Source organism: Lepisosteus platostomus, chromosome 4 (assembly GCF_059453375.1).
Source record: "Lepisosteus platostomus isolate fLepPlt1 chromosome 4, fLepPlt1.hap1, whole genome shotgun sequence".
Lineage (NCBI taxonomy): Eukaryota > Metazoa > Chordata > Actinopteri > Semionotiformes > Lepisosteidae > Lepisosteus > Lepisosteus platostomus.
The window spans coordinates 22,970,879-22,996,015 of record NC_142614.1 but is presented as its reverse complement, the minus strand read 5'-3'; positions in this window follow the sequence as shown (position 1 = coordinate 22,996,015).

Sequence of the window (25,137 nt, the reverse complement as noted above, 5' to 3'; positions counted from 1 at the left end):
TTTAAATCAAAGAACATCAGTCTTGGCCATTTCTGTAGAAGAATTGTTTCTGGGAATAGAAGGTTTTGGACTGTCATTAACATGTCTTTATTTTTTATGTTCAATGATAAAAATTAAATGCATATTTTACATACATTAACTGAAAAGGAACATCAATACATAAGAAAATATAGGTGTTACTTTTTTGGTTTAAATGTACTGTATTATAATTGCAAACCTTCACAGAATACAGTACTGTACATTTTATGTTATCCTTTGGAAAACTACTATTAAGAATACTCTTAGCAATACGTTTTGTCTCAACATATTTAGCAGGTTCTGAGTTCATCTCTTTAGTTTACAGGGAAATGTCTAAAGGTGGAACATTCAAGTTCTCTGTGAAAAGGTCAACATCAGATGGAAAGAAGCCATATGTGAGAAATGTGTCTTTGTTCGATTTTAAAACATACCAGATGAGTTTCAGTATTAATTTAAGTAAAGACTTTGAATTCTTTGTACTCGTTTCACTAGTCATCAGCCTAGGTTTAGAACTCAGCAACTTGTCCTCTCTCAGAATCCCTATTTTTCAAAAGACTGACAAAAGACAAAAAAACTGTCATCTAATCTCTCCAGAACAGAACTAAAAACAAACACTACCACTGGCCTAAAACATATTTTTGTGATGTATAACATTAAATTATTTCTGAAATTATTTTGCCAATGTTTATACTGTAATACACAATAACACATAAAGTAGAACTTTTACATTTCTAGTTCAATGAAATCTGTAATTCTGATTTGCCTGTTACCCCTGAAAAATGCCTACTAGAGAGCTATTGATATTTATTCCTGTCTCTACATTGTGGAATTACTGCTCAAAAACCTGATGTCAATTGCAAGTGAAAAGGAGCACACTAAACACACTAATTCAACAGCTGAAGTATTTTTTCCCAGGCAGTTTTAATTAATGGCAAATGGCTGTAACATGCATACAGAATTATTGTTTTCCTGGAAAATGATATGAACCTGCCAGCCCCGGTTTTAATCTTATCAGGAGTCTCCCATTAGAGAAGAATAATGCTCCCTGTGACAGGTTTTGTGCAGATAAAATGGCACTTCAGAAAAACTTCATCTTGTCTACAGTGTATTCTGAACAGGCTTGTTCTCAAAATTACAGAATATATCAAATATGAACAGAGGTATCAATTGTTATTTGAAAGGTTGCTCTCATCTCTGCTGATGAATAGCCTAACATTAAACTAAGCTCATGTCAAGACAAGATGATGTCATTCAAGATACTGGTTTACGTTTGGTTGTCTGGTGATAAAATGACCGATGGGTTATTTCAAAGAAATGTCAGATTGACCCTTCCAGCAAAGTCTTGACAAATCCTTCATTATTTTGCTTCACATTTCCCAGGGAGGGTCATAGTTAAGCATTTGTAATAAGCCCTTTCAACTCATGTGGACCTACATTATATTCCTACCCTGCAATTACTTAGGTTATAGGTTTGCTTCTCTCATTTGTCAAAAAGAGAATAGATGAAGCAGAGCAGTTGGGAAATTACTTCTTGTGAAAGTAAAATAATTTAGAAAATGAGTCTTCTATATTTTCATGTAGACACTTGTTAGAAAACAAAGTGCATTGTTTCCTACAGTTTTATAGAACACCCTATTTGTCCCTTTGTAAGAAATTCATGGATTTAAAGAGCTGGATAGATCCCACACCTAGCAATTTTGTATGATCTAATGCTTTACCTGACGTCAGTGTTGGAAATTCTTCGCCTCAAAAGGCTATTTGTTCCTTGGATTTTTTTAAGTGTTGTGGAAGAAACGAATTTATGTATAGAGGCAAGATTAAAGTTTGCAAAATCCTCAAATCCTCTTAATTAGGTCAAAGAATGATTAAGAACATGTAAGGTTTAAAAGCAATTAATTTAATGTATTTAATCAAAAACTATAATAATGCCAGCATGAACATGTACAAGTAGACTCTAATTCCATGCTGAAAGTAGAAAGATTAAAAATAATATTCTGGCTGTTGAGCTTCCTTTACATACTAGTAGAAATGATTCATTTCCAGATTTCTAGCAGAAAGTGCAGCATGAAAAATAAAGTGTTTTGGACACTGATCCATGTATTAAATTTAATACAGTATTGTTTATATAATAAATAATGCATTCTACTACTATACTTCTTCTTCTTCTTCTTCTTCTTCTTCTTCTTCTTCTTCTTCGTCTTATTATTATTATTATTATTATTATTATTATTATTATTATTATTATTATTATTATTATTATTATTATTATTAACATCATATCTTGTCTGGAATGTGCTCACAGCTGAATGCTGTACAAATCAGTAGTCAGTAAAGGATATTCATGGAGTACAAAGTTGAGTAAAACAGTAAACATACACTCCAAATTCAATAAATTAGTATTATTCATATTACTTTTGGTTGATGAAATGTAATAATTTCAATATGAATATATATTATAGCTTCAAAAATGGTTGAAGAATGAGGAATTCTGCTTCACAAAGTGGTATTAAATGCCCTTTGTAATCATTTCACATAAAATGAGATGCCTTAGCCTATATAAAATACATAAGGGCTGAACTTGTGCCTCTACCAACAGGTCAGCTTCATAATTCTCCAATCTGTTTACATATAACATTTTACTTTGTATCCACTTGTTTCATTGAAATCATATAGTATATATAGAGTTTCACAGAGACACTGCGTCTGTTACAACATTGAAGTGGCTGTAGATTATAACACTCAGATAATGTATAAGAGACAAACAATAAAACTACTGTCTAGGTTATACTGTGTAACTTAACCCACTTTAATCTTTATTCTACAAACAGCAGAAATGAAGACCACAGCTATTGACATCAGCAGCAAAATGAATCATTAAAAGTCATCATTTGTGAGCTCCTTATTGCATGTTCCAGCAATCTTAATTGTCTAGTTGATTTACGGTATATCCACCAATGGCAGTAGTGTTTTGGAGTTGCAATGGCAATATTGAAATTGAAGGTTAAATGAAAATTTATAAATCTTCCCATTGCTTTTTCTTATGCCAAGAGAAGCACATACAAAAATATCAATTTTCTTTTGCACCTAGACATCTTAGACACAAACAGGAGTTACAACATATATGCGTTATGGGCATCAATAATTTCTTCCAAGCCCCAGTTAGTGTTTTTTAGTATAATAATAGCTTTGTTTATTATTAATAGAGCTAAGCAAGGTGAAAAAAGAACCAAGAATGTCACTGAACAATCTTTCATTTACTTCGATCTTGCATAACCTCACCCCAGACTCTCAAAGTACACTACAGATGAGCAGTCAGAAAAAAGTAGCTTTTCCATTACATTTACCAATCCAATCTAATTGATGCATTATAAGCTGTTTTTTACCATTAATATGATGTTTTTCACTATACACCCACAGGCGTTATCAAATTGTAGCCTGGTCTCAGAATTCAGAACCTAAATAGGGTTTGGCCGAGAAAGCACTGAAATTGGAAACCAGATGAAGATGATGAGAGGCTGCTGTTGTAAGTGGTTTTGATGGACCAGTAGGTGGCACTCTACCCTCTGGACCAATGTTTATGTATTGTGGCAGGACGGTGTTGTAGAAGGTGAGATGAGATACTGTATTACCAAAGTCCTGACTACTTTACAAAGATTAGTAAGAGTAAGGTGTAAACCAAGGTTCCTTGGCTAAATATGACTATGCGTTTGCACAGTCCAGGCTATGTTGCCTATTTAGTTCACCCTTAATTCAATTTTTCACTTCTCTATCTACTCTGCTGTGCAATGGGGCTGCTGGTAGACAATGGCTACCTTGCATCAACTACGTAGAGTAGATGCTGCACTTCAGTGAAGTGGGGCACCTCTTATGTTTACAGTAAAACATTTTGGTCTACAAAGTGCTAAATAAATGCAAAGTGTTATTATCCATAGAGCTAAACATGTTCTTTTTGTAATGCAGAGTACAGGTTGATCAGAATCAACTGTTATCTTCAAATGAAGTGGCTAAATTTAAGAACAAATCGCCTTTTTTTCTGTCTAAAGATTAAAAAACACTGAGGAGTAAAACATTGCAACATACAGTACTGTATATAAGACTTTTGCACATTAGTGTGAGTTTATATTAGCAAAATCTACAGGACTTTTGCACATTCAAGTAAATTAGTATTAACAAAACATGATGTGTTAAATAATGTGACTGCTGAGTTTATTTCTTCTAGTTAACTAATAGTAAACAAATGCGGCATACCCCATGAAGAAAGGAAACCTATAAATTGTGATTCAATTTATTTAAAGTGAGTGATAAAATGTCAACCTTTAGCCTATGATATCTGATCCAGCCCCAAGCTAGAAGAAAGTGAATTGTTCAAATGCTTTATAGTGGAAAGTTTTCTCACATTGCCATTTCTCACACTCAGCAATGCATGACTACTGTCATTCATTATCCATAAGGGCAGGGAGGTCTGTTATCTCAGAATAGATGCTTTATCACACTAAACTGTCAAAAGTGCAATTAAAAAAAAAAAACTAGATCTTCATCTGCTATGCATAACAGAGTCACAAAGCCATTAAATTTAATGGTTTCAAATTACTATTACTAATGATATTTATTCCTCTAGAACTTTATCTCTCTTGGATTTCTTTTCTTGGACATTATTTATTGCTTTCTAATGAGGACAAACTGCTGGGTCAGCCCCTGTTGTTTAATGAAACTTTTTGTTTATTTTGAAATATCCTTGTTCTTGAGTCCAGCTAAAGACAAGGCAAAGTCATAGAAAATATTCATAAAGCACAGAGAAGTAAATTGAAATTAAATAATGGTATTAATAAAGAATGGGAATAAAACTTTCTTATCCCAAAGGGCTAAATAAACCATGGTAATGCACAGCAGATTCTTTACACAATAGATCTGGTGGAGAAACTAAACATGATTTCACCAGCTGAATTAATATGGAAATTCGAGGTAGTCTAACTTGTTCCTGAAGAAAGGAAATTTTGCCAGGGCACAGGTGTGAACACTCGTTCTCTTTCATTGCCAGGTATTCAGGGCATTTGATTTGCATGAGTTTCCTCCGTTCCACAGTCCAAAGACATACTGTTATGATTGTAATCCCTCCTCTTAAGGACGTTCCGGCTCTTTCGCATTTTAGTTAATTATTTGCATCATGCCTCTCTTTAAAAGCCAGGCGCTCACTCTATTCCGGGCTCTGCATTGGAAGACGGATGCCCGGTGGCCCGCCTACCACCAAGTCGCCCTACGCCCGTGGCTTCAGGGCATACAGTAGGCCTCCTCTCGGTGTCCTGACCCTGTTGAGTTCTGGGACCAGAGCGCCTGGCCTTGTCACCCCAGTTTTTATTCCCCATCCCTGCAACGGGTCCCGTTTTGTTTTTTAACTGTGTCTTGTTTTTGTCTCATCTGGATTTCCCAGTTTTGGAATCTTGGACTTCGCCGCTGATTTCCCCCCTGGAATCCCTTGCATTTGTTCACCTGGACCACATACCCCGCCCCCTTCCGGATTCTACTGTCTGCATAGGGTCCTGAAAAACGCTCCGTGACACATACAGGTAGGTTAACTGGCTTCTGGGGAATAAATGGCCCCCCTGTGCCCAGGGTTAGAAAATGGATGGCATAACATCGTATCCAAAGGTCAAGACCTCCAATAGTATTGTATACCAGGTCCCATAAAGGAGCATTGATTTCTATATTCTAGACAAGAGGAAAGATTGCCTTTTACTGGTCCACCAATACCATTTAAAAAAGCATCTTGGTAATGTTTCCAACCTATAATAATAATAATAATAATAATAATAATAATAATAATAATAATAATAATTTGACTTCTTATGTCTTTTGAAGACACTCATAATGCTTGGCCTAGCATTGTTAAGTTGATTTACATTAGATGTATATTAATTGGACTCATGTGTAGCATACCAGGTGAAATGAAATCTGGTACAGAAGGCTGATTGTATTCCATTTTTTAAGTTGAAACCACTAATCTGTTCTTTTGCCTCACCTGCGTCAAAGAGTGCCACCATTTAAGGAATTAAACAAAAATCTAAGTAGAATGGAAAGACAAAAGTGAAATTTAGTCACATAAAAATCCAGTCTGCCTGCTGTCAAGCCAGATAAATCCTCCGATTTAAAAGAAAGTTGAAAATGTCAAGCACTGTAGATTAGTTTAAAAGAAACAGGTAATAACTTTAACACATGACATCTTACCATTTTCCATTACAAAGGCAACTTCAAAGAGAAAATGGTATTTATTGATGGCCTCATAACTCAACATCTTTAAAAAATTGTTGGGGTTCATTAGACAAAGCAAAGAAAATGTGAAACAGATGAGAAATTGCTACAGCGCTGTATGAAACATCTTACGGATGAAGGTAGCAATACATTCCAGAAACAAAGGTCCTTTTCCTTATAATTTGTCTGGTACCCTAACTTAACCTTACCTTACCCTATCTCTTCACTCATTCTCTTTCCATATGTATCTCCCTCACTCCATCTTTTTATGTCTTCAGATATAGTTGCTCAACCACAGCTTTTTTGAGAACTAACTCCTGACCACAATGGCCCAGAAACATCTGATTTCAACTAAGCAGTGTAAGCAGTGTGGTATCAAGCAGTAAGTTCACAAATGAAATATAAACACATTATTTTAGATATTAGATTTTATTAGACTGTTTTCCCTGCTGTGTTAAACTGTGATAACACTGTAAGACATGATCAATTCACTTTTCAAATATACAGTTGGAAAAAAGAAACACAACGTTTTCTGGAATGAGAATACTATAGTTATAGCTTATGTACTTTCACAAAAAGTTGTCAATTTGTTTTAAGCCCTCTGACCAGCAATACAGCTTGTGCAGTGAGGCATAGCAACTTGCCCATCACACGAAAGCTCGTTGGTGCACTTTTACCCAATGAGGTCCAGATGGAACAATGCCTGATCAGGTCACCTTTAAAAAGGCCTTAATTCAAAGCTTAGATCACTGCAAGAAAAGGTTTTCTGTGCATTCCATAATGCCTCGAATGTCACCAGAAGCAAGGGAGAGGGCCATTGGTCTGCTGCAGGCAGGCATGTCATGTGCTAGCGTTTCCAGACACTATGGAGTAACCCGCTGCACTGTGTCCTGACTGAAGAGAAGGTTTCAGCAGATCAGCAGGACAGATGACTGTCCAAGATCCAGTCGCCCCTTGAGCGACCACACCAAAGCAGGACTGATATATCGGACTGGTCCATCTGAGAGATCGCTTCAGATCTGCCACCTGTACTGCTGCTGAAACTGCCAGCAGACACAATGCCCGCATCAGTAACAAGACAGTGATGCTCCATGCTGCTGGCCTTAGAGCAAGGCGACCTGACAGAGGCCCTCTGCTCACGCCTCCTAGACGTCAAACCCGACTGGTTTGGGCCAGACAGAGGCTGCGATGGACTCGTCAGCAGTGGCATCAGGTCCTCTTCACAGATGAGTCTCTCTTAAGCCCATTCCACGCAGATGGGAGGGCCAGGGTGTAGAGGAGGAGGTGTTGCGTTTCTTTTTTTTACCAGTATATTTACAGACATTCTTTACATACACATGAGATTCCATATTTTTATTCAGTTTGGTTCTAACCTCAGATTAACATATGGCCCTATACTGTATATAGTATCCTTGAATTCCAGAGACGAGGTGGTTTATATTTGCAGATTCACATTATTCTACTGGGGAATCCCTTTTGTTTATCTGTGTAAAGGAACATGTCTGATGTTTATAAGTGGACAGTGCATCTGTTTTTGCATCAAAGCCGTCATTTCAACTCCAGCTACCTGATCACACAGAAGCATAATTTCTATAGGAAAAGGAGCATTTAAATTGTATTGTATTTTGGTCTTTAACACCAAGCTTTATTGTCACACTAATACCAGGTGTATAACAAACCTACTGTACCTTTGTTTTGTTTTCCAGCTCCAAGTTAATTCACTGTCTTGCAAAAGGCTAAACCAGCTTAGCAGGTATTGTTAACATGCTGTAAGTCTCCTTAAGGCTTTTCTGATTTTTTATAGTTAGCAAACTATTCTCATTTTCGGCATTTTACATACCATAATTAAATACGACTTTTACTGATCCTATGCATTCACTCAATTTTTAGACCAATTATTTCTCTGCAAATAAATATAAAACAACAGAAAACTCTGAAATCACTCTGAAACAAAAGCAACATTTCATTTATTCCTCTATTCTTTTGCTTCACAAAATCATTAAAAAAGGTAGGAAGAACTCAATGATATAATGGGAAATAAATAAAACTATCCTTACATCAATTTTCTCAATTCATGAATGTAATTCAGGGTTAATAGGAGCCTATCCCAGCAAGCTAAATAAAACTAGTTTTGAATTAAATATTAAAAGTGGTTTCTATTAACAAAATAAAACATTGACCAATTTATATGCTGCTGAGTTCTCAAGGCATTTTCCAAACAAAAGTTTTCCAATCTGTGCTAAAATGGTGATGTTTGTTTTGAAAATAGCTTTACTGTGCTAAAATACTACTATACTATTGTCACATAATGTCGAATTGTTAAAGGTAAGTAAAATGTTGAAATGCAGAACTTTTTCAAGTATTGTAGATGTGTTTACTTACATCTTTCTCACTTAGAGGGTAGTATAATACTAACTTATTTACAGTTTCTAGTTTAATTTTAACCAGGACAAAATGTGTGATAAACTGTTGTCATCATTGACTTGGCCTGTGAATAAGACTGAGTTTTTGTCTGTAAATTCCAGGCTTTTTGCTTATGGCACTACTATTGACTAGAAGTTTTTTTCCCCCAGATTGTTCATAGAGTACTTTCATAATGATATTTTACAACTTACTTTGCTGCAAGCAAAGAGATGACTTAAAAAAGAGCAGTAGTTTAATTATGTGTGAACTAATGTAATTATTTCAAACTACATACTGTAGACATTGGCGCAATGTTACAAAGCCCAGAAAATGGATGCATTTTAAACTACACTAGCAAAATTGTAACAGTTTCAATAAATTTAACAATAAAATAAATCAATAAAATAAGAAAGTTCTAGTGCAATTAATTTTATTTCCAAATAAGGTCAATAATGCCATTTGCTAAAGTCACTCTGTCAGTGAAACAAACCAGGTTTAATTTTCTCTGCACATGTGTCTTTAATGGAACGTAGTTGTGAAAAAGAGGTTGTATGTTTGAGCGGACAAGTTGAGAGCCAATAACTGACAGTACTAATGGTTGTGTTAGTGTAAAAAAAACTTCATGAAGAAGTTCATGGACTAAAATCATATACTGTATATGCAGAAAGAATGGTATAACTTAAACGAACAGAAGACAAATTAACTTTCACTTGAGGGAGATTAAACCTAACGTTATTGAAGAGAACTGAAAAATAATTCATTTATTCATTTAATATATATTTCCAAACATGGAATCTGACCAGATACTGCAAATTACTCATTTGGTGGCACTCATGTTTGTCAAAAAGTTGTTGTTGTTGTTCATGAATGTTTCCATCTGGGATGATGAAATGGTTAAAAATGATAAATTTGCTCACATGATACTGCTTTTGCATGCATGGACCTGTCAAAACCCCATTCAGCTTCACATCTTTGTCATTGATATGATCTAGATTCTGGTACACTTAGTAAACTAGTCAAATTCTCAGATGATACCAAAATAGGGGGATTAGCAAACACTGCAAAGGAATTCAAAAAGACTTGGCCAGAAGTCAGAAACAGACAATGCAGGAAAGCAATAGAAAAGGCAAACAGAACGTTAAGCTATATATAACTTATATATATGACATTATGTTAAAAATTCTGTAATGCACTAGTGAGACTTCATTTAGAAATATAATTTTATCATTTCACTAGGAAGGATGAAAGCATCATGGAGCGCAATTTTGGCTTAACCTGCTTGGCTGAGGGCAGACCTCCCGGCCATAGGACAAGGAGACCAGGACCCCCATGCAGGGTGACCAAGGGGTAGCTGCAGAGGTGGAGATGGGGTGGAGGTGGGATGCAAGAGACATGCAAGAGAGAGAGATAGGGATCTCGTAGGTATTTATAGCATTTAGGAGAGGAATGGATTGCCAGGAGCGATTGCTAATTACTGACAGCTGAGTCTGATTGAGCTTGGTTGTGGTCAACTTTTGTTATAAACTCCATTACAAAAATGATACAACTGCCCTGGAATCAGGCTAGAGAAGAGCAATCAAGGCTCAAGGGAATATCCTACTCTCTTAGACTAAAAGAACTAATCTTTTTAGTCTTGAAAAGAGAATCCTGTCAGGAATCGGACCTCATTAAAGGTCTCAATATCGTCAAAGGCATTGACAAAGTGAACCTAATCTTCAGAATCAACAGTGAAACAGAGGATACAAATTGAAACTAAGCAGAAGTGAGAACAGGAGGCATGTGTGTACACAAAGAGCTGTGGGAGTATGGAAGAAATCATGCTGTGGGAGGCAATATCCTGGGTTCTTTTAAGAAATGGTTGGATGAGTTTTTTTGGGTCACTTATTTGGTAACAACGAAATGAGGTAACTGGACCTAACATAACCCTCTCACCTGCAGCCATTCCTGTGTTTTTATACTCTTTGTGTAAGTGATGTAGTTACATTGGGTAAATTCTACATTTTATTTAATAGAAAAATAGCATAAGTGTCAAGATTATGAAAGCAAAGCAGAGAAATTTGTCTGATATTCACAAATTGTCTCTAACCTCTGAATTCCAAGGTAATTGTAAAAAAAAATTAAAAATAAATATAGATAACAATCACATACTGTAAATCATCACTTAACAGTTGCTTTCAGGTTAAGCTTTAAACTTCCGCTTCAGAAGCTCTAGTTTATATGAGCTCCAATTATTGCTTTTTGGCCTATTTTCCTTTTCACTAGTACAGACCTGTCCTTTGGAAGGGAAAAAAAATTCAGTATTTAAAAATAATTTTTAATTCTAGTTTTATCTCTTTGACCTTAATTTAATATATTTAAAAATAACAGACACAGACACATCTCAAAATAGTGTCTGCAACAAGATCTAAATTAGATTCGGTTTTTAGAAGTGAATGAGCAGGATGAGAAGAAGTACAAAACCTTGGTTATAAATTCAATCAAAAAACAAAGTATAACACAGCTGCTTTTTTTTCCAACATATCCTGTATTCTTTTCACTGTGCAACCATAATTAAGACAACTGTGTGTCCATGTTGTATATCCAGCATTCTGGCAGACATAAGACAGATCTGTTCCATCCAGATCTGTTCCATCACACTTTGCACATGCCAGAGGATTTTCACAAAGCAAACACTGTTTAGTGTGGGTATTTAGTGTGGAAACCTGCTGCTGCTGTGGATCTGGTTACAAAGAAGGCTCCCTAAAACTACACTGTGTCCCAGGAGATCTGGTGCTTACATGTGATTCTGGTTGAGGGCTGTGAAATGGATAGCTGCAGCGGTGAGTAATAGTTTGGCAGTGCTACAAGAATGCCTCAGGAGAGATAATGAGATGTTCTCATGTTGTCAGTGTTGTCTCTGGGTTGTGTTATGTGCCAGCAACACTATGTGCTTCACATGCCATTTACCATTCTAAGCAAGTATGTGAATTCTTGTATATACTGCATAGCATGTTTGTCTTCAATCAGTTATGCAGATTATGTATCTTTGTTGAGCTTCAGTCTTTTAACAGCATACCTCTTATCAATATGCAAGTATGGAGAAAATACACCGAAATTTTCACAGAATCCAAACTTCTCCTCAAAATGAAATATAAAAATAAAAATATGAAGTGCATGCATCCAGGCCTGAGCATATGGAACCCGTGGGATGGGGTTGATTGAATGGGTGTGTTGAAGTGCACAAGCCAGTGTAAGAGGTGTTTCCTTTGCATAAATAAAGGCTTTCTCCAACTCCTGCCAAGAAAACATTCCTAGTGTCATCTTTCATCCCGCTTCCTGTAGGTCTACAAATAGGGGTTCCTCTGTGAGGGTTCCTTGGTATAGCAGGAGTATTTCTAGGGTGACCTCCATCACTATCAATCTCTGTTCAAACCCTTGTTGAGCATTAGGATCTTTATTTTCTGTCTGAGATATTTACTGTGTACAATGCTAGGGAGCTCTGCTAACTTTAGCTCGCTTAAAACATCCCGAGACTTGGCTGAAAGTAAAAGTTTTATCACAGGACTGCATTCCCCAAATGTTTAAGTTAGGTACCCTTTATATCAAAACATTTAAGCAATAGATATGCTTTATTTGTTATGCATTACAGCTCTGATATTTATGGTGGAGATTTAATAAGGAAGTTATGATTTACCGAATCTTCCTTTTCCTTTTCAAATGTTCTGAACAAAAGTTTCATAATTCAGGTATTTTATTCTTAACAACCTGTCTCATAAAAACTAGTCAGTAAAAACTAAAAATTCTACTTGAAGATGGAGAAATTTACATGAACAATTCATACCTAACGGGCTCTTTAACTGTTAACAGATTTATAATATTTTGCAACATGAACTTCAATTCCTTCAATGTCAACATTGAAGACCTTTTAGGTTATTTGCCGTCCTTTTCTTCAGCTTTGTCTGATTCACACACATTTTTATGTGGTTAAGAGTGTTTGTGCAAAGATTATGGAAAAGATTAAGTGCTTAGGTTTGCATTGTGGTGCAAAGACCTTAACAAACCGACATCATTGTGCTGTGGAGGCCTCAGCACCATCCTCTGATGATAGATTTGTTTAAAAAATGTAATGTGAAGAAACACTCTGCCGTGGTAAGTTAAGGCCTCTGTGTAAACCCCAATTGAAACCAGGCATCGTGCCAGACAGCTCCTCACTGCTCCATCAATTCATCTTAACATTGACTGTAATGAACTGCTGTTGTTGCTGGTTTAATACTAGCTGTTGAAGTTTATCTCTCACTGGGTATTCATACCCCTCTGTGAATCTCAAAGGTTTCTTGGCAGACCAAAACAAAAACTGTCTTGCTTTTTGTGAGAAAACATACAGAAAGATTGAACATGTAAGTGGAGAGCAGCTTATTTCATACTGCAAACTTGGAAGGGAATATGGCTTTTTCTTAACGGTTGACATATCTGGTGCAGGTTAAATTACATTAAGAGCATGTAATTTAATGATACTAGAGACCACTATACCCTTTTCAATTAAGCGTAATTCTTTATTTGGAAGTTAACTGTCTACATTATGTATTTTTATTGCAGATTACAGTTAACCTTTTTCTCTGTAAAAGGTTTAAAATATCCATTATATATTAAAATTTCTTCATTCTACATACCTGAATTCCCAGTTCCTGATTCCCATAATCTTTTCTAGCCATGTTTGACCAAAGTAGACCTGGACCAAGAGCGCTCTTGTACTTATTTGCTAAATTAGATAATTGAAACCTAATATATAATAAATATTGAATTCATAATTCCTTACAATCTATATAGTACTTTTCAACCTGGGAGATTCCAAAGAGTTTCATGTGTAGAAGGGAACCCAAATCATCCCTTGACATACAGCACCCCATTGGATGATGAGCAGCCTTTATGTGGCAGTAGTAAATGAGAAATATCTTCCCCAGTTGAATTAATAGGGAAATGCAGATAGTTCCAATTGTGCAAGCCCATGGTGCAAGGGCTAGGATGCCAGGCAGTACCAAGAGATCTTTAATGGACAAGCAGTCAGGATTTCCAGTAATTTTACATGTACACACTGATGGCATCTTCTGCGGCACAGTTTGGCCTGTGACACTAATGGGACATTGTTTTGGAAATCTGGTTCACACAGAAGAGCACTTAGAGCAGTAACCTGGTTTTCCTCATCCTGACTCATGAGATGATGATAAACTCTCATGCTCTATAGGGCCGATTTCAGCCAGACACAGACTAAACTGGGATTGCAGGAGGATGATGTAGTTCAGCTCCAGTTTATTTTCTCTGCTTAATTCCTGGATTCTTAATGTAGATGCTCAACAAGGACTGAGTGATGCAGAAACATTACAATGCCATTCAAGTATACTCCTTTAGGCCTTGTGTGTGTGACATTTTGTGCCATCTGTACTGTGTTCATTTAAGACCCCAAGGCTAACATTTTGCATCCCTAAAATGACTATTTAATTTAACAAGGAGATCCCTAGTGCAAATATAAATAAACATTATTGGCTACAGCACAGCATTGTGGTTTATGTCTATTCAAGAATGCCTTTACTTTTACATTGTCATTAAATACTATTGAGATCATTTTTACATTCTTCCTTTAATTTAGTGGTATTAAACAAATATTTGTTTAAATAAATGTACAGCATGCACTACTGATGTTCAACAAATATCAGTGAAATTTCAGATAGCATTGAGTTTTGATTCCCTTTTTATTCCCTAGTCCACTTTAGTGTGTCATGTTAAAGGTAAATGCATCTCTGTGACTCAACCATACCTTGGCAGTTGCCTAGGCCACCTGTATATCATTACAGATGTCATTAAAGTCTGCTTTTCATTACAAATGGCTATGAAAACAGGATAACCCTGTGAAATAATGTCTTTGCAAAGTATAATATAAATGATGTTTGCAAAGTGTCATTTGGCACTTTAACTAAGTAAATGCAGTCATGGTATTTAATAAGCTTCATGCTTCAAAATGTTCAAGATATACATGTGTTAGGTATAAAAATGAATGACTTTAGCTTACAGGGGCTAAAGCATTAAGATGATATAAACTAAATAAGCATGAAAATATGGATAAATTATTAGCTTAATAAAATTAGCTTATGTTAACCATAAATCATGGCTTTAATCAGTTGCTCTACCCAAGCAAATTACAGAGACGCATTGATCAAAGTAAATGAAGACTGTGACATATGGGAAAATATTTCAAAGGCAGTTACTCGTCACTTTCGAAAAAATTGGCTTCATCTTCATCATACCGTATGCTCTCTCATATGAGAGCTTTTCAACAACATTCAAAAAACAAACATTCATTTTCATAGTGCCATTATCATATTATCCACAGGTAATAGACTTCTACTCAGAATTTCTGCATTGATGCTATAGGTATTTTTAAAGGTTTATCCTATAAAGTTTAATCCTGTTTTACATACTTGATATAAGTATACAGTCAATGTTTTAGCCTTCAGACATCTTACCCTGTTCTTTTTGGTTTCAAGCGTTTCTGCCTTTGATGCGACCTTTGTCGCCTAAAAATTAAATTTGCTCTGATGGAGCAACCATCTCAAAAGAACATTAACAAACTGTAGTTATAACAGAAGAAAAACTCTTCAAATTAAATTAAAGAGCACCTATCCATTTTCTTTTTACTTTAAACCTCAGATTATATGGAAAAATGTTTCTGCATTTGTTCTGGAATGCATGGACAAGCAGAAATGTATAAATATGTCACATGTTTTGTTGTTGTTTTTTTAAATTGCAGCAAAGAGCTGCCACAAAGAGCTGAGTGTTTCTTCCTAAATTGGCCAATCGGGAAAAAAATAACAGGAAGTTTTAATTTTCCTGTAGCTAAACTTGCATACCTCTTTTGAACTCTGACCTATTAAATGAAAGGTTAGGAACAATACTATCTAAACTGTAAATAGTCCTCAATTAGAAATCATTATTTTTTTTTATTTAATCTTTAATGTATCCAGAGTAAGCAAATGATAACAAGTTCACACCTGCATTGACGACCTGTAGAGTACCCATTGGTACAACACAGCTTTTGCCAGACTAATTTCAGTGAAGTATGTTGCTAAAGGGTACAACAGCTGCTGCATTCTACCCAGGAATTGAACCCATGACCCTGCAGTCAGGAGCCCTAACAACTATTCTGTGCTGCTGCCCCTGAAGTGATCTGCCTTATTATAGCATGAGCCTGGACTTAATAAAGATTGAAATAATAGTCATAATCCTGCTATGATACTACACTGTTGTTTTGTCATAGCTTTGTATTAAGCTATTGTTTCAGTACTTTCTTCAATACAACAGTTAATTCAGTAAAGTTATTTTTTTCATGGAAAATAAAACAGACAATAATTAAAAACAAAGGCTGTCCATATTTGTGCAATAATAGTGGTTTTAATGAAAGTCTGAAACTATTTGATATGGATGAATGGATTAATTTGTCCCAACAAGGGAACATTTGAGAAAAGATGAGATTTCAGGTTCAACAAAAAAAAGAATAATTCAACAGTCTTTGATGAATGAATTCAAATGAATTTGGTACAACCAATGAACTTCTTGTAATTGTCCTATCTGTCAAACTCTAAGTACAACAAAATCCCAATTAATTTAAAAAAACAGATTCTGAAACAACTTCACACACACAAAGCCCAAGTTGCGCAAAGCTGTGCAACTCTTTTTCAGGAAAAAAAAGGTTTCCACTGGGTAAATGTTGAAGTCCCATGATACAAAAAGAACCTGGCAGGAGGAATTTGAATTCCAGATGGCCAATTTGGTCATTATCTACTCATGAGCAACTGATGAGCCAAGAACTACAAAATATCTGGAGGGTATACCTGCCAATCAGCACAGGAAGTGATCCCAGTCATGTGAGGAGGAGCTAACTGCTTCCTTTAACTACCCTCAGGGCCTCATATCCCTGTGTGAAATAACTGTGTCTCCGAATTGTTTAAAGCAGGAAAAGAGAAAAGAAAATGTTTATATTTGGTTTCGTGCTTTGTAGATTTGGACAAAGTTTAGTGTGAAGCCCTTGGTCTACTTTTTTATTGCAATATTCTATTTATCAAAGGATAACACAAAGTTCTGTGTTCCTAACAAATGGCATTAATGAACTGTCAAAGAGCTTTATTTCCAGGGATGGTCAATGTTTTTACAACATTAACACATGAGCGATTCTTATGACTTTGCTAAACCAGCTTTACTTTAGAAAGACTTTTATAGAATGACTGAAACTTCCTGGATCACAAGAGAGTAAAAAATGTTATTTACAGTATATTAGCATATTCTGTTTACCTTGGTCTAGAGAATTTAGAATATTCATGGCAGACCTCTTAGATTTTGTTATTTTCTCTCTGTACCTGACAGGTTAATGACATTCTCAAAACTGTAAGAAGTTGGTACTGTATTAAAATTAGTAATACCTTGTACTTTATTGTAATTTTGTACTTTATTATAATAACCAACATCTATCAAAAACCTTTTTCTTCTACACAGGTTATGCATTTACAATATTTGTGGCTTAAATTATGTCTAAATTATGTTTAATTTTTTTATTACTCTTTTTTTTCTAAACTCTGTTCTGTCTGTTAAGGTAATGTTTCCCTGCAACCATGTAGTAAGCAGGAGAAGAAAAGCCCTGTTTTGGTTTCTAGCAGTGAAAGTTTGTTTTTCTTTGAATCTTAAAATCTGAAGCTTCTTTTTTATTAGTTTATAAACATTTTTCACTGTTTCTTGTTTGTTTACTGTGGTTTGCTAGTCATAAAAATAATAAAACAGACTAGTTGTTCTCTGCAGCATTATAATTGTTTTGTTTCCAAATTTCTAAGCAAATCTTAAAACCTTCCTCAAACTCAAATTAGCAGAACAGAAGTTAACTTCACACCCATCGCAAGCAGGGACTGAATTTAATTGCTATAAAACGAGCCTAGCAACCTTCTGCTGTATAGAAAAACATGTCAACAGACTGTCACTTCTTATTTCCTAAGACCAATCCAATGAAAGGGGTAGACTGTAGAAAATGATACAGTGGGGGAAGAATGTACATGACATCATTTTCAAGTTTGAAGGGCATAATGAAAAACACGTTTTCCTGCTAACGTCTCATGGCTAGAAATGGAATTTCAAGTACCAAACCAGAGTCTTACATTGGAGGTTGATAAAATGTATTTTGACAGTGGCTTTACAGAGAAAAGTCATAATTACTTCTAATCTTAAGAGGTTTATTCTATTACCTGTAAAAAGGATGGCTAGACTACTTTTGGATTCAAAATTTGAGTAATTACTTAATGAATTATTTGTATTTTCTTAAAAAAATCACGAGCTATACAATGAGAACCTTACGCACCAGGACAGGATTCTGTGTTGTGGTAATGGTATTAATCCTTTATCCACAAGTGATTCTGCGCTAAGCCTTAAGTATTAAAATACCCACCCTGTGAATGGGAAAAGAAAATTGGACATCGAATCACACATGAAAAGTGGACAAGAAAATTAAAGTAATTAAATAAAAAATTGGACTTTTATCAACAAAATAAAACAAACGTCCAGTGGTATACCTGTTTCTCTTTCCCCCTTTAAGTTTAAAAATACTGGCAGTTATACAGTATTTATTACTACAGGCTTCTGTCCAGGCCAGCTGTTTTCCTGTCTGTTTCTGACTGCAGCCTGGGTCACTTTTTGGACAGTTCTCAAGATCAGGTAGGTCCTTTCTGGATTACTGAATTTTAGTAACAAGAAGTGTATTATTGTTTTTTAATTCTTTCTGCCATGAAATTGCTGTGAAGCAACACTGTAGAAAAAATATGTTGCACAACGTTCGCGAAACATTTATGCATTACATACAATCTCATTGGCAATTAGTGTACAATGCTATATTTATATAAGGGAATTAAAATATAACTTGATTTATATTCTTTGCTTTCATCATGCCCATTGTATTACGTAAATGAAACCCTCATTCCTGTATAACATTGCTTAATAATCAATATGAAATAATAATCCTACATTGCTCCTATTGTACGTCTCTGAGAAAACACACTTGTAATCTCATACATTGTGTAACAGGAGTAGTCAAATACTAGAACTTGTGATTCATTCCATTGCAAGTCTTCACTGATAAGTTTTTCACACAGCCAACTGTTTTAATTCCACAATAGATAATACAATTCTATGTTGAAATGGATTGGAAGGCCCCACATTTGGCTAGCGCTAGCACATAGCGTGCACACAACAAAGAAACTGCTGTGCATTTATGAACTTGGATGCTTCTCAGTCGTGTTAATTTTTATGCATTCTTTTAAACTTGCATCAGTGTTTGTCATATTACGAAATGCATGGTAAATCTTTATCATCCCTTGACATTAGGGATTATGACATTTTAAACATTAAGGGATTTGATTCAGAAATTTTAGCTCCGAAGCTATATAGACAATACACAATTGATTTAATTTGCATTCATACCCTGAATACAATATAACTGAATGTTAGTATTAGCAAAAAAAAGTGTACATTGTTGTTCATAAACAAATACAAATATCTAATGTGTAAGGCAATCGGTGCTGGTAAAACTAAAACATACTGTAGCTGTCCAAAACAATTGCATATTTTCCTAAACACATAATGTTCAGATTTATCTACTTCCTTTAAATATGGGGAAAATAAATTCTCTAAAGGATTTGAACATCTATTTTCCACACTTTCACTGTGGAGTTGTTTGTAAGAAATATAAATTTATGAAAAGCTTGATCATTGGTGGAATTTAATATTTATCATGTGTGTTTGTGGGATCCTTATATTTAAAAGAATTTGAATGGAGATATATTGTAATTAATTATATTCAGAACTGTCTGTAAATGAAACTTGTAAACATGTAAAAAGCATGCGAAAATGAGCAAAATATGCCTGCATTTCATAAAACAAAATAATGCATTTTATTTACATTGAAAGTTGTGTTTTCTAGTTGTAAATGAAAAAGTGAAAAAAAACATACATTTCAGATTCCAACCCTTTATTTGATTTCAGAATTTCAGCACCAATGGGATCTTTTGTCAAATAAAAAAAAAATCAAAGGCAGTTTGAAAATATTCTTCTTCCAAAGTTTTAAAGAATATTATAAAAAATATTTAAAAGCAAATGACCAACACGGCTATTTTCCTGCAAATGTTAAAAATCCTTTCTGCAATGAAAATCATTGTATAAAGACAAATTCCATATATTCAAACTGATACTAAATTTCAGAGTAGCTGAATAATGCACCATATAAAGAAATTGTTATTCATAACAATTTTGATTATGAGGCAGTTTTTTTTTTAACTGAGCATGTTTTTGGTTTTAAGAGTAAGTCTAGAAGGTTCCTGAACTGAAAGATATATATATTTCTAAGTAGAAAACAAAAGGCATGGAATGTCTGATGTGGAGAGATCTGCATTGCATTACATGGTCTGGGAAATGACTGGTCATTTGCCAGAGGCATTTTCTTTTGAGCTTTGATAAACTTCAAAGTCTGGACTGAAGATCTGTGGAACTTCATTTTTTGAACTAAGCATTTTGAGTCAGCTTGAAGTGCTGTCATATTTTGACAAGTGTTTCTATTGCAGCTGTCTGTTGCTTGTATGGGAATTTGGAAGCTGCATTCAGTGGACTTGCTTCACCAGAAACAACTTTCTCATCATTAAAATTTGGTTTCCAGAAAGTAAACTGTTTTGGAAAAGCTGACCCATTAAACACATTTTCCGTGAGAGGCAGATGCACTGCAGAGCAGATGAATTACGGTGCAGAATAAGATTTTAGCCTTTAAAAAACTACATTTTGTTTCTCTCTCATTGCTACTTTCTTGTACATATTTCTCAATTACATCTAATCTAAAGAGAAGACCCCCAAGTACCATATATTACAATGGCTTGTGCAAGCAATTTATGATTGTTTTATGTCATGTGGACTGAGGCACATCCTATATTTTGTATGTATAGCTGAGAAGTGTCTGTTAAGCACTTCTGCATCCTTCTAATAAGATTAAATCCCAGGACAAGAATGAATTAATACCAGAAAATGTAATACTGCAATTCTGTTTTGGTTTTATAGGTAATAAAAAAACACCCATGCATCCATCAGTGTTTGTTCAGTAATGAATATAATCTTTGTACAATTCTAATTTTTCTTCGTTATGTACTCCATATTAATGGCATGTAAATTACTTTGCCAATTAGCATAGGAGGAGGAGGAGAAAACACTCCTGTAGTTTTTAAAGTTTTCTTATGTAATGTAAAGATGTAATTGAAAACCTGTATTCTCTGACAAGTAACATGGTGAGGTGGAGATAGTTGTAAGGTGCACAGCAGTCATTAAGCACTGATTATAAGCCTCTAGGTTTTAAACATGATTTGCATCTGACTCGTCTCATTTGTTTTGTTCTAAAATCTTTCTGCTGCCTGTTATTTTATCCACTTGATTTTTTAAAGAATATTTTCCACTCTGGGATAAGACATTAACTGTGGTTAACCCTAAACCACAAGTTTTATATATCTGTGAACTAAGGCTTGTTTTCATGTGCTGAAAATCATAACTGTCCTTATCTACTGCACTATACAGCTCAAATGAGCCAAAGTGTTTGTTTCTAAATGAATGTGATGTTAATCAACAGTGATTGGGAATCATGCCACAGCTACTTCAATTTCTAAAGTCCCTTTCCATTGTCCTTTTTAACACAATAATAGCAAAACAAGTTCTTGTCAGTAACACTGAGATAAAGTAAGTTCTTGATAATAGGATAAGGAATTGCTGTAGTGACTTGCTAAACAGACTCAATAAAAACTTCAGGCATAGCATTAATGTTGGAATGCCTGGATTAAAAAACAAAAATGCATCAAAAACAAAAATGGAATATGATGTATTTTTGTTGTTGATACACTGGCCTAGTAATTCAATTGTAAATGTTTCTTTGGGCATTTAAACTTTACAGTGTACTGTATAATAGTTGATTTTAGTCAAACATGAATATTACTACTGTGTACATATTCATATTTTAAATAGCAAGGGACTTCCGCCCTGTTACTGGATTATACATATATATTGATGCAACACTCAGATCTCATTGATTTAATTAAATATTATAATAATACATATCTTGTATGGCTTCCATAAGCATTAACACAATTCTTTCATCATTGATTAATAAACCTGATCAACCGCTGGAAAGACCACTGTGGATGTTTCCGCTGCACAGCCTCTGAGCATACAAATGATTTTCACAGAGATGGCAAGTTATTTTCATTAGCTTTCAAAGATTATTTCTTTCTGGAATTTCTCATGCAGTAGCCACTGCTACCTGCAGCTACTGAAAATGAATAAATAGACGGAAGAGACAGATGTGATGGTTATGGGCTGTTGTGGTGATTCTCTGTCTTCCAGAAGGTGTTCTGTTTCTCCAAAAGCCAGTTTCCTGGTTTCTCTGGACTGGACCACTAAGTGTTGAAACAGAAAATCTTGTTCTCCTGGCTGACAACAAACAGGACATGGTTTTGTCTTTTGATGCCCTAATTACAGTCATGCTTGGTTCTTAATCAAACTAATTCTGACACTAACATTTAACTAACTTTCATTGGGCCAGTGCAAATGTCAAGTGTTCTTCATTTCTTGTCAGTCATACAGTATTCAAAACAAGGTTAACTAAATAAGCTGAGGTTTCCATATAAATGAAAGCATATTACTCTTTTTAAAAATGTGTTGTTTTTTTCCCTTTCATATACTGACTCAAAATGCAATCATAAATGATATAACTTAACTGTCACCTTTACAGCTACAATTCCTTTACTACTCATGGGGAAACTAAAGCAAATTGTAATGTGATATTAGTGATATATGCACACGCTGTATACATTAAAAAACTATCAAAGATAATTTCACTTCTATGAAAATGGAAGACCTCATAGTCTATCGTTTACTCTTCTCATATAATAAAATTATACCAGTAGATACACTCAGTAAAATGTTTTTTATTTATCACATTGCTCAAATGACAGCGATTTGAAAATGTATTTGTTTTTATATTCAGCTTGTGTAGACTGACATGATACTAGGACTTTCAAATAATTAAATATCCACTTCCTGACAGACTTTTGCTATTGTTGTATAGAATGTGGGTTTGAGCTGCAAGTTAAATTCTGACAAACAATGTTTTGCTAGTCTTAGTCTTCAGTCTTTAGTCTTAGCTTGCGTTTTTTAGCTCTTAGTATTTTCTAATGCTCTATATGTTACTCTCTCTAACAGAACACCAGAGCAATGATTAATGTCCAACTGTCTGAGTGCAAACACTGCAGGCCTGATATTCTGATACCATCTTGTCTGGGTAGCTTTATCTCCGTCATTTATCATTGCATGTTTTGGAGTTTATACAACACAGATTTGATTTGTGGCCTGAGAGATCTATGTCTGTATATAAATCTCATTATTTATGTAACAGTCTCTGAATTTCAGGAACTGGAGATGGTTACCCTACCAAGTACATTGTTTTTTTTTATCAAAGATGAACATCCATGCATATTGTTACTGTAAACCTGTTGACATGTTTCTATTCTCACTTCAAACTGATAAAGCAGGATACTGTTGTGCAGACATCTGAAACAAAGTCTTCAGGTTCTGTTTTAAAAGGTGTTGGTGTTTTAATAGGTCTTTGTTTATTTAGGAAATACCATTACAAACGTATGTGTCGGCACGCTAGTAGTGTCAATGTTGAAAGGGTGAGGTAAAAAAAAGGTTAAATGAGCTATTTTCTCTCCTTCAAAAATATTTTAAGAATGACTTGTAATTTGTTTAAAAACTAAGTTGAGCTTTAACAACTATTCAGTTTTATATGCACAGTTTTAAACCTACACCTTCATCTGCAGTTCAAGTACTGTAGGTGATTCTGAGACAACACACTGTAAATGTTATAAATGCCCTACTTCAGTTTTTCAGTACAAATCTTGGGAATGGAAGGCATGCGGACCTTTAGAACTTCACTCTACAATAACAAAATAAAACTTGGAACTTGGTTTATTCATTCAGGTGTGTACCACTGAAAAAATTCCCCATGCAATTTCCCCTCACTCTGTAATTTTTTTTCCAGATGATTACTTATTTTACATACTGGAATGAAAGTGCACAAATATTTTTTCTCAGTGACACAATTTGAGAAAGCAATAAAATTGGCAAACAAAATTGTATATAAAATAGTATAATGCATTAATGAGAGTCCATTTAGAATATCTTGTGCTATTTTGGTCGTCGCATCAAAAAATATATATTGCTGATTTGACAGTTCAGCTCAAGAAGTGTGAACAGGGCCATCTGTTTGGCTAAAAGAAATTAGTCTTCAATAGAGAGAACTGTGAGGGAAGTGGATTCAAGTATTCAAAATGCTCAAAATTGTTAAAAACATCAACCCAGTGAACAAGAAGCAGCTGTAATGTTTTAATCCTTTAAACAATTTATCACCAGCAAGCAAACAATCTTGCATGTTGAACTCCTGGGATTTTTATGTAGTACAGAAGGTACAAAGCCCTCAGAGCTATACTGTTCAAGATGATACCGTTGCATTCTACTTCAAGCAACCAAATAAAATAAGGTTTCCTATTGTTTGTAATGTTTCTCATTTCCTTTTATATAAAACAACTACTATATAGAGAAATACAGTAAGACAATGGAGGAGTGCTGGAAATATAAACTGTCTTTTCCTAAATCAATGAATTTGCTTGAAAAAATTTTATATCTTCCGGCTTCCTCCTTAGAGTCTAGAATGAATACATTTTCTTGTCCAGTGTGAGGCGATTGCAAAATGAGATGAAATAAAAACAAGTTATTCTTTAAGGCTGGATTTGCCTGCAGGAGTTCCAAAGAGGAGGAATCTCTTTCAGCCGTTGATGGTACTAATAATAAACCAGATGAGCAGAAATCACGGAACTGTGGGAAGTTCCTCTGCACAGACACTGAACAAGGAATTCTACAGTCATTTGTTCTGAAGAGTTATATATGTGTTTTTTTTCTAAGCAGGGTTATAATAATATGTTTTTATAATTAGAAACATTTTGAAAATATAGTCACCTGAGGTCACTGAGAGTAGTATAACACTTTCTTGTTAAATTTAGAAGAGAATTTAATTTACCTGTTCTGCTTTCTGGTTATAAATTACAGCTTATTCAATAGAGCCATGGTATTTGGATTAAATTGACCTTTTTCACACATGTACAAAACGTTCTTCAGAAACTTTTGAGGTTCAGAAAAAAACAACACAGACCTCCTCCTTGTTCTCTGAAAAGAAAGACAAAAACAAAAGCTAAACATTTTTTTTAAACAAGGAGAATTGACCAGACAAAGTCCAGAAATATATTTATTTTTATAAACATGTTTGGTGTTTCTACAGTACTTTGTGTTTTTGAGATCTAAAAAAAATAAGTGAAATTCAGTGATGTA